Source organism: Bos indicus, chromosome 11, assembly GCF_029378745.1.
Source record: "Bos indicus isolate NIAB-ARS_2022 breed Sahiwal x Tharparkar chromosome 11, NIAB-ARS_B.indTharparkar_mat_pri_1.0, whole genome shotgun sequence".
Lineage (NCBI taxonomy): Eukaryota > Metazoa > Chordata > Mammalia > Artiodactyla > Bovidae > Bos > Bos indicus.
Genome location: NC_091770.1, coordinates 63859865 through 63876565, shown reverse-complemented (window position 1 = coordinate 63876565; position 16701 = coordinate 63859865).

Below are 16701 nucleotides of genomic sequence, written 5' to 3'. Positions count from 1 at the left end.
TGTTTCCCAATCTATTTGTCATGAAATGATGGGACCAGATGCCATGATCTTAGTTTTCTGAATGTTGTAGAGAAATATTGAGTAACTATGTTGTGTACCAGGAACTAACACAGTATTGTGGGTCAATGACACTTCAAAAACAAACAGACTCATAGAAAAAAAAATCAGATTTGTGGTACCAAGAGGCAGGGGTTAGGGGGAGAGGAAATTGTGTCAAAAGATACAAATGTCCAGTTATATGTACATACTAGAAATGTAAGGGACATGATTAATGTAATCAAAACTGCTGTGTGTCATACATGAATACAGTTAAGAGAGAAAATCCTAAGAGTTTTCATCACAAGAATAAATTTTTTTAAATTTTTATACACATGAAATGATGGATATTCACTAAACTTATGACGGTAATCACGATATATGTAAGTCAAACCACTATGCTGTATGCTGCTACTGCTGCTGCTAAGGCGCTTCAGTCATGTCTGACTCTGTGCGACCCCATAGACAGCAGCCCACCAGGCTCCCCCGTCTCTGGGATTCTCCAGGCAAGAACATTGGAGTGGGTTGCCATTTCCTTCTCCAATGTATGAAAGTGAAAGATGAAAGTGAAGTCACTCAGTCGTGTCTGACTCTCAGTGACCCCATGGACTGCAGCCTACCAGGCTCCTCCATCCATGGGATTTTCCAGGCAAGAGTACTGGAGTGGGGTGCCATTGCCTTCTCCAATTATTCTGCCTACTACAGAGCAAAATCTTGCCTTGGATTTGTTTCTTGTTTTCTGGTCACATGGAAGTGCTAAGTCACTTAAATTTATTGAAAGCTGTGTTGGTCCGAGGGGATCAGCTGAATGGAAGCCAGAGTCCACTGTACTAGTGGGCAGTGGCCTTCCTCAGGGGAGGTGTGTGGTATAACAGATGGGCACCGAGCTCACAGTCTGAGGACTTAGGTTCTGATCCTGACTCTGCTGGACACCTCACTTGCCAACTCTGTCCTTTGCTTTATCTTCTGTAGTACAAAGAAGGTGGCTTAGACAATGGTTTACTAAACCTTCAAGCAGTGGAGACCTTTCTTCCAATCATGTCTGTAGAACTGCAGGTAAGAGAGGAGCTGCTCTGGCGCAGGCATAGCTGGAGAGCCTGGAGCCCTCCCTACAGACCTCCAGGGGTACAGCTTCTTTCCACAGCATCTTGGAACACTGGAGATCACGGGACTAGATCGTGAGTCAGCTAACTGTAGACTGTAGTCCTCAGGTCTGAGGACTGTTTTCATTTAGTCTGTGAACCCAGAATTATATATGTATATGTATCTTTGTGTGTATTACTGTATGTATCTGTATAATTTTTTATTGTGGTAAAACATAACAAAATTTACTGTCTTCACCATTTCTAAGTGCACAGTTCAGAGGCATAAGCGCACATTGTTGTACAGCCATCACCAGCACTTACCTCCTGAGCTCTTTTCCGTAAGACTTCTCAGTCCCTCTCCTCCCAGCCCTTGGCAAACCCCATTCTACTTTGTCTATGAATTTGACTACTTTAGGTATCTTCTGTAAGTTGAATCATACAGAATTTGTCTTTCTTCTTTCACTTAGCATAATGCCCTTAAGCTTCATTTCTAGCACATGTCAGAATTTCCTAAGATTGAAAAATAATCCATTATATATATTTACCACATTTTGTTTATCCATTTATCTGTTGATGGAAACTTGGGTTGCTTCTGCCTTTTGACTATCGTGAATAATGCTGCTAGAAACATGCATGTGCAAAGAACTCAAAGTACTTGGATAATAGTCTTCATGTTCCATTTTGTGGATGATTAGAGAAAAAGTTACAGATCTGCCTCTTCCCTTAGCACAAGACTGGCACAGAGTTTGCTGCGCTCCATCCCAACATCCATCTTGTACCTCAGTGGCCCTTTTAAGAACCTGAAAGAGCAGAGCTGGTAGCTCCTCTCTGGTATATTAAATTACAACCATCAGAATATGTCCTAAGGAAATAGTGAAGGCTGTGCACAATGGTGGCAGCATTGCTGATAACAGATACAAATGGGAATCACCTTAAAAATCCAACAGAAGGGGATTTATTGGATCAGTTGTATGTATCTGTAAAATGGAATGCTACAAGGTCATTGAGAAGGTAGTATAGATAAATATTTATTGATGTCAGAAGATAGTCATGATTTATTAATGAAGAAAGATAAATTACATAGCAGCATTTAAACCTAGATAGCATATTCAAAAGCAGAGACATTACTTTGCCAACAAAGGTTCGTCTAGTCAAGGCTATGGTTTTTCCTGTGGTCATGTATGGATGTGAGAGTTGGACTGTGAAGAAGGCTGAGTGCCGAAGAATTGATGCTTTTGAACTGTGGTGTTGGAGAAGACTCTTGAGAATCCCTTGGACTGCAAGGAGATCCAACCAGTCCATTCTGAAGGAGATCAGCCCTGGGAGTTCTTTGGAAGGAATGATGCTAAAGCTGAAACTCCAGTACTTTGGCCACCTCATGCAAAGAGTTGACTCATTGGAAAAGACTCTGATGCTGAGAGGGATTGGGGGCAGGAGGAGAAGGGGACGACAGAGGATGAGATGGCTGGATGGCATCACTGACTCAATGGACGTGAATCTGAGTGAACTCCCTGAGTTGGTGATGGACAGGGAGGCCTGGCGTGCTGCAATTCATGGGGTCACAAAGAGTCAGACACAACTGAGCGACTGAACTAACTAACTAACTAAAACTGAAGAGGGAAAAAAAAAGACTTTATCTTTCAGGAAAAAAAAAAAGAGTGGCTGATAAATAGAACAAAGAAGTCAAACAGATTTTCAACATTATGGGCAAAAACACTCTTTTTCAGAAGTGCATTTTCAAAAATATAATTCTAAAATTTGTTTTCATCTATTGGTAGAGCAGATGCTTCTTCACTCTGACATCAGGCTCTGGAGCACCGCCACTCCAGACTGTATCCCCAGTGTTCCCTCTCCTCCCTCAACTGCTCCTCTCTGGGGAACCTTCCACATGTGCCTCAATTCCTGCAGAAAGCCTGCTCACCTCTTTCAATCCCTGTGCTATTTCCTTTACAAAACCCTGACTCTAGCCACAATGTACAATAGAACTGGAATTTATAACCATATATGTTTCTGCCACTTTTATCTTAATGTACATTTCACCAGCCCCATCTCTTCCTTGGTGTGAGTTTGCTATTTCCTTCCAAGGTTCACAATGCATGCTAGAGGGCTTTGTATTTTTGTGGCTGTGAAATAAACTGTGTTGATTCCATGGAAATGCTCTCAGGCTCCAAACTTTCCTGTTCCTTGTGTGATGCCTTCTATTATTTCATCACACTCCAAGTGGGCTAGACCATCATCATTTGTGTGCCCTCTGTCCCTCAATCTGACTGGAAGACTCGAAGGGAAAGATACTCTTCAAGCACAGCACACGAAAATGTCATAAACCATCATATGTTTCAGGGTTCCACCATGATATAGTCAGTGGGCTTGATGCACAGTACTCAACAGTCCAAGTAGGTCATGCATTTGCAACTTGTGGATATAAACAGACCAGTCAACCTTCTTCTCCAGGGTTTTTGTACTGTCTCAAGTGCTTTGAAGTTATCCTTCCCTGCCCCCGGCCCATGCTCCTCCCCTGGCGTGTCACTTCATCTCTCTACTAACAGTGGCACCTGTTCGAATCAAATAGACTTTAAAATCTCAGTTCTTCCAGAAAACACTTGAAGAAGGATGTACTTTAGTCCATTCAAGTCACTATAACAGAATACCAAAGACTGGGTGGTTTATAAACAAATTTATTTCTCACATTTCTAGAGGCTGAAAGTCTGAGATCACAGTGCCAACGTGGTCAGGTTCTGGTGAAAGCCTTCCTTCTTGGTCCACAGACAGCTGTGTCCTCACACGGTGTAAGGAAAATAAGGCAAGAGAGCTCTCTAGGGCATCTTTTGTAAGAGCACTAATCTCATTCATGAGGGCTCCACTCTCATGGCCTGATCACCTCCCAAAAGCTCCACCTCCTAAAACCATCAGATTGATGGGTTGGGATTTCAACATCTGAACTTTGAGAGGACACATTCAGTCCACAACAGTCCTACAAAATCACCACTGTTGACCTCTAGGAATGAAAGTATTCAGGCATTGAGCATCATTGGCTGCTACATCACAAACAGAAAGAGAATCTTAGAGTGGAAGAGTACAAGACCCAGTTATGAAGTATTCTTACCAAAAATAAAATCACATCTGAATTGGACCAATCCTGTAAATCCAACCCCAATTACAGAAAATACAGAGCAACATGTCAAACCAACAACATGGAGATGCATCTAGCAAGATCTAGATTAGAAAAGACTCCACAGTTAAATAACTTGATTTGTTCGAGAGATCAATTGCAAAGAGAAAAATAAGATGGAGGGAGAACTTAAACAAGAACTAAAACATGCTGCTGCTGCTAAGTCGCTTCAGTCATGTCCGACTCTGTGTGAGCCCATAGACAGCATCCCACCAGTCTCCCCCCTCCCTGGGATTCTCCAGGCAAGAACACTGGAGTGGGTTGCCATTTCCTTCTCCAATGCATGAAAGTAAAAAGTAAAAGTGAAGTCGCTCAGTCATGTCTGACTCTTAGCAACCCCAGGGACTGCAGCCTACCAGGCTCTTCCATCCATGGATTTTCCAGGCAAGAGTACTGGAGTGGGGTGCCATTGCCTTCTCTGAATTAAAACATAACCAATTGCAATTTGTGGGCCTTATTTGAATCTTCATTCAAATAAATTTTTAAAAAAATCATACTATTGAGATAATTGGAAAATTAAACACTACCTGAATATTTAATGATATTAAAGAAGTATTGTTAAATATTTTAGATACAATGGTATTATAATTAATTTCAAAAGAAAACAGAACTTACATTGTGGAGATTCGTACTGAAATATTTATGGATGAAGTGATATGAATGGTGTAGAATTTATTTCAAAATAATTGATGGAGGTGAGTGGAAGATTAGCAAGAGGCTGTTTAGTTGGCTGGAGCCAAGTGCAGGCACAGAGGGCATTTGTTATGCCATTTTGTCTACTTCTGGTCATGTTCAAAATTCTCCATAATGCAAATGATAAAATGGACACAAACAATGCCAGCTCTTGCCACTTACCAGCTGTGTAATATTGCCATGTTCCTCAACTGCTCTGAGCCTCAGTTTCCTCAGCAAAATGACCTGCTTATTAGTCTGAGGGTTAAGATGGGTAAAGCACAAGACATACGTCAGATAATTAAAATCTCTATTTTTCTTCAAGTATCTTTCAAATCTTTATCTCCAGTTCTAATTACTTATCTGCAACATGAGGCTCTTATTTCCAGAAACTAAGAGATTCTTCTCCAAAGCCAGCACTTTTAAGCAGAAGGACTGCCTACCTACTCAAGAACCATCTGAACTTTCTTCTCTGCTTTCAGCCATAATTTTGTTTCCAATGTCTCCTGCTCCCCTATTATCTTTGCTGGTGACTACGGTTGATTCAAGAGTTGGCCTCTAACCCACTTCTGGCCACTGAGACATGAGAAGTCTGCTAAGGGTTTCTGGGATTGGATTCTTCTCCCTTAAAAAAAAAAAAAAAAAAGATGTACAAGGAAGAAAGAGGTCTTCTTTCTTTGTCATGAGTTACCTCTACATGTGATGCCTAGAACTGTAACAGTCATCCTGTGACCATGAGTAGAGATAGCTTAGGAGGAACTTGCTAAGGACAGCAGAATAGTAAGGCATAAAGATTCTGGGTTCTCAGTGATGTCACTGAGTCACTGAGTTGGCCAGTCCTGGATTTCTTGTTGTCCATCATAAAAAAGCATCATTACTGTTCAAGCCACTCTAGAGTACGGTATTCTGTTACTTGAAACTGAAAATCTAAATGAAACAGGCTCAGCAGAATCACCTGCAGGAGGAGAGACAGCTACAGGTCTGTCTCCCCCTCACCTTCCACATCTGCCATTTCTCTACTGAGGGAACACTCCCTCTTCCACACCCCAATTCCTTTCTCTTATGTTGCTGCTGATGCTACTGCTAAGTCACTTCAGTCGTGTCCGACTCTGTGCGACCCCATTGACAGCAGACACCGGCTCCCCCGTCCCTGGGATTCTCCAGGCAAGAACACTGGAGTGGGTTGCCATTTCCATCTCCAGTGCATGAAAGTGAAAAGTGAAAGTGAAGTCGCTCAGTTATATCCGACTCTTCTCGACCCCATAGACTGCAGCCTACCAGGCTCCTCCATCCATGGGATTTTCCAGGCAAGAGTACTGCAGTGGGGTGCCATTGCCTTCTCCATCTCATATGCTACCATCCCCATTCCCACAGGTGTATGTCATGTCCCTTATGAGTACTGGGATGAAGAAAAAAAAAAAGGTGAGAACCAGAGCGATGAGCTGAAGGTGGCCACAGACGTGTTTTGTTTTTCTTCTTACCCTCTCTTCCTAGGACAAAGCTAAGACTGGCAAAGTTAAGACCAATTTAAGTGTAAGGGGGAAGAATGAATCCATAAATAAATGCCTTGCCATCTCAGAACTTTCAGAATTAGACTCAACTTCCCCCAAATACTTCACAAACAACACATTTGTGCATCATCTCTTGCCTGGACTACAATGGCTTCCAGTAAGACTCCCTGTCTCCAGCCCCCCCAACTCCCAAAACACAGATCGTTCTCCACCTCCCTTAAAAATCTCTAGGAACTCAGAATTAGCAACAGGATCAAGTCCGAATTCCTTTCATGGAATAAGATCCTTCTTCACTTAACCACAACCTAACTTTCCTGCTAAATCACCTAATTCCTTCCTCTCTCCTCCCCCTCCAATCCATTCTAAGTTCCAGCCACACCAGTCCCAGGTAGAGTCATGAATCAGCCTCTTACTCACATCGTGCTTTTTCTTTCCACCCTACCTATCTAGCTTAATGAACTCCTGATCATCCCTTACTACTTCGCACGGATATCAAGTTGTCTCCACTTCCAGACATAGCTGGCCGCACCTCCTCAGTTTTCTCCTAGTCCTATGACCACACCTCCACAACAGCACCTGTCAGGTCACATTAGAATTATCTGTTTAAAAGTATCTACTAAACCAAAAAGTATTCCAGAGATGGAGCCGCATCCTTACTCCCTACAGTAACTGTCACTGAATAAAAGGTGTTGAATTATGGAAAAGAAGGAAGGAAGGTACTGGCATTTTTCCCCTTGCTAAGTCTAAAAACCTGGAAGCCGTGAATTCTCAGAGCAGAAAGGAATGTTACAGATCATCGCGGAAAAACCTTTAAAGATTTAAGTAAACTGACTCTTCTTTGATCCCCTTTACACAATTTGTCACCAAATCCATTTGTCATATCCTCCCTGAAAATACCCACCAGATTCCCCCCACATCTCCATCCTGCTGACCCCACCCAGTCCATTTCACTCGTTCATACTGGGGTTTCTGAAAGGGCCCTCAAAGAGAGTTTCCTCTCCCTTCTCCCTTCTGAGCCATCTTGTGCACAACTGACCCAAGAAACTTTCTAAACTAGTACTTTTAACATGTCACCCAACCGCCCCAAAGAAGTCTTTTCCATTTCCTAGTGGCCTTATTTTTCAAAGCCAAGCTCTCACTCCACCCCAACCGGCCTCATCCTTTTAGTCCAACTCTTCTGCACACTCCCATACCCACATGCCACACCACAAGTGTCTTGGAGTGTCAGAACATATGGAAGCGTTCACTTCTGTCTCTGGCTTAAGTCTACTTAGGTCCCAAGACACCACCTGGATGTCCTCCTGATCACCTCTGCTCATTTTATACCTAGTCCTCCTCCCAGGTCCCCAGTAGACCTTCCCTCCTCCCTGCACAGATTAGATTAATTCATCCCTTTCCATGAACTCCCATGGCCACAACATTTACTGTTCTGTCTCCCACTTAGAACACAAGTGACTAAAGTGTGGGGAGTGTGTTGAACAGTCTGCCTCCCCACCTTTGACTATCACTACCCTACTCTTCCTTTAAGACTCAATACAAATACCACCTGCCTATGAAACTAAAAAGCCAATGCCTGTGAAATCCTATAGAACTCTGTCAATATCTTTCTTAAGGCATTTATCACATTCTTTCTATTGATGGAACTGTTTGCTGCTGTGTTTCAGTTTTCTGAACATAGGACAAACTCCTGGAAGGCAGGATTTGGTCTCCTCATCTCTGTATCACAGGCTTCCCTGGTGGCTTAGATAGTAAAGAATCTGCCTGCAATGCAGAAGACCTGGGTTTGATCCCTGGGTTGGGAAGATCCCCTGGAGAAGGGAAAGGCTACTGACTGGAGAATTCCATGGACTGTATAGTCCACGGGGTCGCAAAGAGTCAGACATGACTGAGTAACTTTCACTTTCATCTCTGGATCACATCATCCCAGGTGTCCTCAACACTCACTGGAGTGCTTTGTACAGAAGAAGTCCTTATTGTAAGATTCTTCCTTTGAGGACCTGTTTCTCTGTGGTTCTTAACATGGGTGCTGAAGGCAGAAACAGAATCACAATTACTCTGTGTGTGTGTGTATGAATGTCTGTGTATCGGGGCAGAGGGGTGAGAAAGAAATACAGGCACATTTTTGTGTCCGGGTACATGTGTGTACCTGTCCCCCACATTGATATCCATGTGAAATCTTGCTGAAATTGTTCTCTGGAATAAACTTGAAGGGGGAAAGGTTATAAAAGATAAGGCAGAGAGATGGGTCCATTCCCACAAGGTTGGTCTTGGTGATCCCCAGGGAGATTATTGGTTTTAGCACTGAAAGCCCTACACCCAACGAGACCCCTAGATCCTGGGAAACCTGGACAGTGGATTACCCTAACCCCACTTTCAGCCCCAAGTTTTAGCCACCTCCTTGTCCCCTTTTCCTAGGCCACTGTTCATTCTTTCTTTAGGCCACTGTTCATTCACCAGCATAAGCACGGGGTAAACACATCAATTTATCATAGCCTGCTGCTGCTGCTGCTAAGTTGCTTCAGTCGTGTCTGACTCTGTGCGACCCCATAGACGGTAACCCACCAGGCTCCTCCATCCCTGGGATTCTCCAGGCAAGAATACTGGAGTGGGTTACCATTTCCTTCTCCAATGCATGAAAGTGAAAAGTGAAGTTGCTCAGTCGTGCCCGACTCTTAGCGACCCCATGGACTGCAGTCTACCAGGCTTCTCCATCCATGGGATTTTCCAGGCAAGAGTACTGGAGTGGGGTGCCTTTGCCTTCTCCGTATCATAGCCTAGGCCACACTAAACACTGGTAATTCTTTAAATTTCCCAACACTGGATTAAGCCCTGCTCTGCAAAGTGGGTGTTTCAGATCTTCAAAGAAATTATTTCAGCAGATTAAAAATACTTTTGCTATGTGAGGTGCTTTAGCAGGTGGGAAACACATCGAGATTATGTCAATACCCTGGAGATGTTATTGAATGGCAACTTATTTTCTCAATTCACCCTTAAATCACATACAAACAGTTGAGGTAAAGAATCTTCCAGAAAAATCTGAATATTCCATATTTGGTTCTGAGAGTTCCTTTTATTTATAAAATATTTTAAAATCCTTCCATCTTCTTGATATTGTCTTATTTTGATGGTTTTAGAAGCCATATTCTGAACTGTGATATTTTCAAGTCAAATTTTTATGCAGACAAAGCAATCTAAAAACGTTCCAAAACAATGAGCTGTACATAGAGCTTCAAGCCTCCATGACAGTCTTCTTGCTGTTGGCTTGGTGTTTACAGCAATCTTCTGTGTGGGAATATGTTCTCCTACATTTCTATTAGTTCCCACAAGGGAATGACAAAGCCCTTTCAACACTTCTTAAAGCCCTCCTTTTAACCCTCCACCATGTCTAATGCCACAAAGCCAACATCTGAAATGATCATGTATGCACTGGTGTGATACCTGAGGCCCTATAAAATGTACTTAATTTGGTAAAACATTCAGTTAATATTCTGGGAGTTTCTACAAGCTTCAGCATGCAAATTGTTCTAAATGGACTCAAGTGACTGAATTTTTTGCTGGATTAACTGGAGGTTCAGACACCTTCTAAATCCACCATTGCAAGACTCAAAATATGTGCCTAACACTATCCATAACACTGATAGAATCAATTATTTTTAACAGGAAGAAAACTTTAAACTGTCCCTTCACAGTGGCTGTGGCATCAGCTGAATACGGTACATAACTTCTTGGAGAAATATGATTTGATATGACAACATCTGTAACCGTCTGGAACATATTTTTCCCAGGACTTTACTTCAAGCTCTCTACAGATATCAGATGTTCTCCACAGAATCTGTGACATGTCTTAGGATTCTTGAATAAACATCAGTTATGCCTCTGTCTTGAATAGTGTCAATCTGAATTGAAAATCTGCCAGCCTTCTTAACATCACCACCAGCAGACTTCTTAATGAATCTGCTGATACTGTGGATAGATTTCTATTAAAATCAGAGTTGTATAAGCTCATCTTCCACTTACTTTAGAAATTCACTTTAGTTTCCAAAGATCCAAGATGTGTTTGAGCAACAATCTGAGAAATACACACAAGGGTCCTATCTTACCACTTATATTTGCTAGAGCATTTTTTGTCCTGTGATAATTGATAGGGTCCTTTACCAATGTCCTTAAGTCCATTAATTAAGCAAAATAAAAATACTTCAGCACAACTGGTTCTATCTTCATGTTCTTTTGATTATCAAATGAAAGACTGGAGGTGTTATTAATAGCACTTATTAAATGGGAAGTTTCATCTCTTATACCAGTCCCTCTAACATAAATGGTCTGTGAATTACATCTGAAGAACACAATGCAAAAAAAGAACCTACTTAATTAAGCTCAGTAAAGTTGTTTCAGATATGCACAGAGGTGTATATACAAAGACATTCTTCTAAAAGATATCTAGTAATTCCAAAAATTTGGAAAAACTTGCACTATAGGGAATAGTTAATGATTTATTTTATATCCCTACAAAGAAATGTTATACTGTTATTAAAATTAATGTGGGGAAAATATTTTTACTTACATGGAAAAATAGTCCACCATTACAGTTAAGTAGGGGAAAAGAGAATTTAAAGCTAATTTCAGAGAAGTCCATTAGTCGTGTCCGACTCTTTGTGACCCCATGGACTGTCGCCTACCAGGCTCCTCCATCCATGGGATTTTCCAGGCAAGAGTACTGGAGTGGGTTGCCATTTCCTTCTCCAGATGATCTTCCTGAACCAGGGATCGAGCCCAGGTCTCCCACACTGGAGGCAGACGCTTTATTGTCTGAGCCACCAGGAAAGCCTAGTATTACAGTATAATAAATTTGTTTATATACTTTTTTCATTATATATATCCACATTGCATGGAAATAAGTCTGGAAAGATATACACTAACACAAGCAGCCATCTCTGGACAGTGAAATTATGGGCAAATGTCATGTTCCAGCTCTTCTTTCTACTACCGCTACCACTAAGCCAAGCCCAATCAGTGCCCAGGGCAGAAAGAGAGAGAACCTGAGCTACATGCAAAGGACAAAAGGTGCTCACAGATAAACTGACTCCCAGAGGCAATAGCTCAGTTGGTAAAGAATCCACCTGCAATACAGTAGACCCTAGTTCGATCCCTGAGTAGGGAAAATCCACTGGAGAAGGGATAGGCTACCCACTCCAGTATTCTTGGGCTTCCCTTGTGGCTCAGCTGGTAAAGAATCTGCCTTCAAGCAGGAGACCTGGGTTCGATCTCTGGGTTTGGAAGATTCCCCTGGAGAAGGGAATGGCTATCCACTCCAGTATTCTGGCCTGGAGAATTCCATGGACTGTGTAGTCCACGGGGCCGCAAAGAGTTGGACATGACTGAGCCACTTTCACTTTCAGAGGCAGAAGGCTCTGGAGTGGGAGCTGAGAATGTACATTTCTAACTAGCTTCCAGGTAATGCTGAAGCTGCTGGTCCACTCTGAGTAGCACCTCCCTCGAGTTTTCCTTCACCCCAGCTCTCATTAACCAGCTCCCTCATGCCTATACTGCCTTCTATTGTTAATTATGTGTGTATCTCGATTCTTCCACTAGAATCAAGTATAGGCTCGGGGAGGCCACGGCCCCTGGCCCAAATCTAGTGTCTTCCAAACAGCAAGTACCCATGCATGTTTGTTGCAGAAATTAATGAGGAGACTTTCAGGCATGGTGGGAGGGTACTTAGAAAGATCTGTGACATTTACTACTGCTCATGTGGAACCATGGCATCATAAAAAGCCTCGCCTACACATGGGCCAGAATCACTGCGGGCAGGCCAAGGAATCTTCACATCACAAGCTCTCCAGGTAATTCATCCGCTCACTAAAGCTAGAGATTCTGCCCAGGAAACCAGAAGAAAGGGAGGATTCTTCACTAAGATAATGAAAGCCCCTGAAAAAAATGTGAGAATGTTTTCAGGGAACTTTATCACACTCTATCACACTTTAATCTGCTAACACTTGAGTATGAATTAGTGTCTCCAATTACCACAGAAAAGAGAAAATAGACACAAAGTTGGTATGATGTGGTAAAAGAAACTTTGCAAAGGTCCAGAGCAGAGCGGAGAATCAGCTTGAGGACCGGATGCCTGTTTCCAAGGGAGGTGGGAATGATGTGCATCACACTAGCCAGAGCGCCTCTTGCTTTCAGGCAGTACAATCCCTAAAACAAAGAGATTTTTTAAAAGAAAGAAAGACAAGAAAAATGTGTCTGTTCCTACTTCCCAAGAATCTATATGCAAGCGCCACACTCAGAGGCCAAGAGCACACTGGACTTGGAACATTTGGCGGCTCGTTCCTTCCCACGTGCTACTGTTTCCAGCTGTATCTGCTGAGAACCAAAGTGTTGGGATCTTATAAAAGGCATTTTGAGAGGCCACAACACTTCCTCTTCTTACTTCAACATGAGGCCCTCAATTAAGCCGGAACTAATTCTTATGACAAGTTACAAACCACAAGCCAAAATAATGAAAACACTGACACCACTCACACTAGCGGAAGACTTCAGGGGGCTCCCATGACAAAGCCCGTTATTCACCCAACTCTCCCAACGGTTCCCAGTGTCGGGCATGGCAGCCTCCCTAAGCCCTGGAGAATGAGGCAGAAAGCAGAATTTCCACTGTGGCACTGATTCAAGCTTCTAGCAGATGGTTCTGCCGATTTGACCAACTTTTTCACAGAAATTTTCCTCTAAATCAGGATGAGGCAGAAGCAAGAACACTAGACTCAGAGTCAAAGGTCCTGGATTCCATATCCTGATTTATCAAAAATGGACAGCTGGAACAGGTTCGTTTATCTGAGTCCTGCAATGTATACACTTGTGTGCATGTGTGTGTGTGTATATGAGGCTTCCCTGGCAGCTCAGTAGTAAAGAATCCACCTGGAATGCAGGAGATTTAGGAGACACAAGTTCAATCCCTGGGTTGGGTGGATCCCCTGGTGAAGGAAATGGCAACCCATTCCAGTATTCTTGCCTGGGAAATTAAATGGACAGAGAAGCCTGGTAGATTACAGTCCACAGGGTCAAAAAGAGTCAGACACAACTTAGTGACAGCATGCACACAGGAGTGTGTATATATAACAGTAAACTGGTAGCTTCATAACTGAGATCTGAACACATCCAGTGTTGGGGTTGGGGGGACACCTGTCCCTCCAATTCTCTACGTGCAGGCCTTGAGGGCACGTAGGTGCTTCTTTGCTGGAAAAGGAGTTTGGGAGCATGGGTTAGATAGAGGAATGAGGGCAGTAGAGGAGGGTGATTCCACATCAGCCCTCCACTCTCCCTGGGAGAAACCCTGTCAATCTGGACGTGGCAGGAAGTGATCTACCAGCACAGTGAGGTCCTAGTGGCAGAATAAGTGAAGCCTGAGCTCAAACGAGACACCCTCAGGGGACCCCAGAAGCAAAAAAACAATCTTTAGGAGAGCTCCAAGGTCCCACAGTTACGCCAAGGAGAGGCTGAATCCCTCCAGAATTGAGTTTTTCCAATTAAGAAGACATCCCTCCTACTCGCTGGGGGGCAAGGCCTGGGGACATGGAATGGGCACAACAACGCTCCTGCCAATGCCTCAGGGCCAATATAGGAGTAGCTCACGTACAGAGGAGTAACTTGCAAACTACATCAGAGATCTAGAGACATGGGATGCTCCTTTTTCCTTTGTTTTCTCAATATGAGGCCAACACCCAAGAGATGAGAGCTCAGACACCAGTGGCAGACTGAGCTCTCAGAGGGCCCAGGAGAGCTACATCGAAAAACATCTTCAGGAAAATGGGTGAAGGCTCTCTTACTTTCCAGAGGGATCTCTGCAGATGGCAAATTCAATTTACTTTTGATACCAGATCTCTTCCCAGCTTTAGTTTCCTTGTCTACATACGGGGTAATGCCACTCAAATACTCTACAGACATTCAAATCAGCATGTTCAAAATTAAATTCATCTCCTTCTATTCATAAATATTAAGTACCATTAAATATATACATTTGTACTTCCCCCAGATTCTAAGCTCCTTGAGAACCGTGACCAGATCTTATATATCTTTGTATCCCCGATGCAAAGACAGTAGAGTCTCAATAGTAGTTCACTGCATTGAAATAAAGTGTTCAGCATTAGCTATGATAATGCTGGGTTTCCCAGATGGCTCAGTGATAAAGGATCCGCCTGCATTGCAGAAGACATAGGAAATGTAGGTTCGATTCCTGGGTCAGGAAGATCCCCTGGAGAAGGAAATGGCAACCCACTCCAGTATTCTTGCCTGGGAAATCCCATGGACAGAAGAGTTTGGCAGGCTACAGTCCATGGGGTCACGAGAATCAGACATGACTGAGCAACTGAGCATATGATAAGAGTAGCTGCTAGAAGAAATGCCAAAATCTCAGGGACTAATATAATACCATTTTATTTTGTGTGCAATAAAGACCCCAAAATGGATGTTCCTAACTAGCAGATAGTTAGGAAGCCAGGGGATCTGTGATAATTCTATTGAGACCCAGGATAATTCTATTATGTGTCTCTGCCCTCCTCTAGTGTCTTAAAGTCTCTGCATTCAGCACACACATGGGTGTGTGTGTTTGAGATAGAGAGAGAGGGAGGGTGTGTGTGATTAAGAGTTAACCTCAATCAGAGGTTAACTGATTGAAAAAGCCTCCATTTACCTGTATCATTGACATAATTTTTAACTATTAATAACATGTCTTTTCACTCTCAAAAGTGTCCAAGTTTGAAGGACAAATGATGCTGTTACTCTACTTATAAACCATCCTTAGATAATCTATGAGCCACCATAAGGCTTCTCGAGGTTTATATTTTTCACCAAGGGCAACTAAGAACCAGTCTGAAGTAAACACTGTTAACAAAGAAGAAAAGGTCAAGAGCGGCATACTCCATTGTACCTGATCACCATTTACTGTCCTGCATAGTCAGATACATTCTTCAAACATTAAAGTTCACTTCAGAGAAATCACGGCCTTCTAGAATATGCCTGACTGTGCGGTATCACAGCAGTGCCCTCAACCTGAAGAGTCTGACACTAAAAAGCCAAGTCTTCTGTTGTAGTCATCGCTGAACTGACTTTCCAGCAAAGGACTAACATTTTCAGAAAAGCCACTTTTCCCTTCCAAAAATAAACAAAAAATATCTACAATCTGATCATAAATACTTTAGTTACAGTATTCATAACATGCCCAAGAAAGAAATTAAGAAACTTCTTCCCAATGGTGAATTGCCTCCCAACTTTAAAAGTAAAAGCCTTTAATTCTGAAATTATAATTATACAGACATGGACCAGCCTAACATTTCTTTTTACTAACAGTCCTACTGCTGCTGCTGCTACATAACACAATAAGCAAAGGTGTAAAGGGAATGTTAAAGACTTAAGGGGAAAAAGTTTTCAGGAACCCAAGAGAATTTCACAAGATAGGTATAGAAATACATACCAAACACCAGAAAGGTAGAAGGAAATAACCCAAAAGTCTTCATTAGCCTTACTGGTGAAAATTTAGTTGGAACAACTTGAAATTACACAGGACTCTTTGAGAAACACTCTGCAGTTCAATTTCAGACTTATTTGCCATGTCAATCAGTCAGGATGAAAGAGGCTTTGCCACGCTTTCCCCATCTAACACCTTCTCTAGTTGAGCCTCGTGACGATACTGCTAAGAGGAATATCTGATCAAATGCTTAAGCATTAACCATGTGCAAGGAAAGCCATTAAATGAATGAACCTTCTGTGAATTAAATTGATTTTCTAGAAAATGAAAACAAAATTGAATCCAAGAATAAACTATCTTAAAATCGCATTAGACAAGTAAAAACATAAAGTATTTTTTCACTGGGGCTATAAAAATTAAATTAGCTAAAAGAGGAAATAAATGCTTTCGTGTTCCAAGCAGTTCCACTTATTAGGACAATAGGTAACTACGAAAGAACCAAAACTCTAAAAAAAAACTGTAATTGTTTCCAAGGATGATGCTTTGTGTAGACAAAGGAAAGTCAGCTTTTTCTCTAAGTAACTTTCCAGGAAGAGGAGAATCACATCCAGCGGCTGCTCACAATTGAAGAAGGGAAGGTTATAGAGAAACAGAAGTTTACAGAAATCCACATTTGACTCCAAACTGGCCCCTTGTTGAGGACAGGGTGGGCAGGCTGGCTCCCCCCACATCATTCTCCCCTCTCCCATTCCATCCCTCCCAATCTTTCCA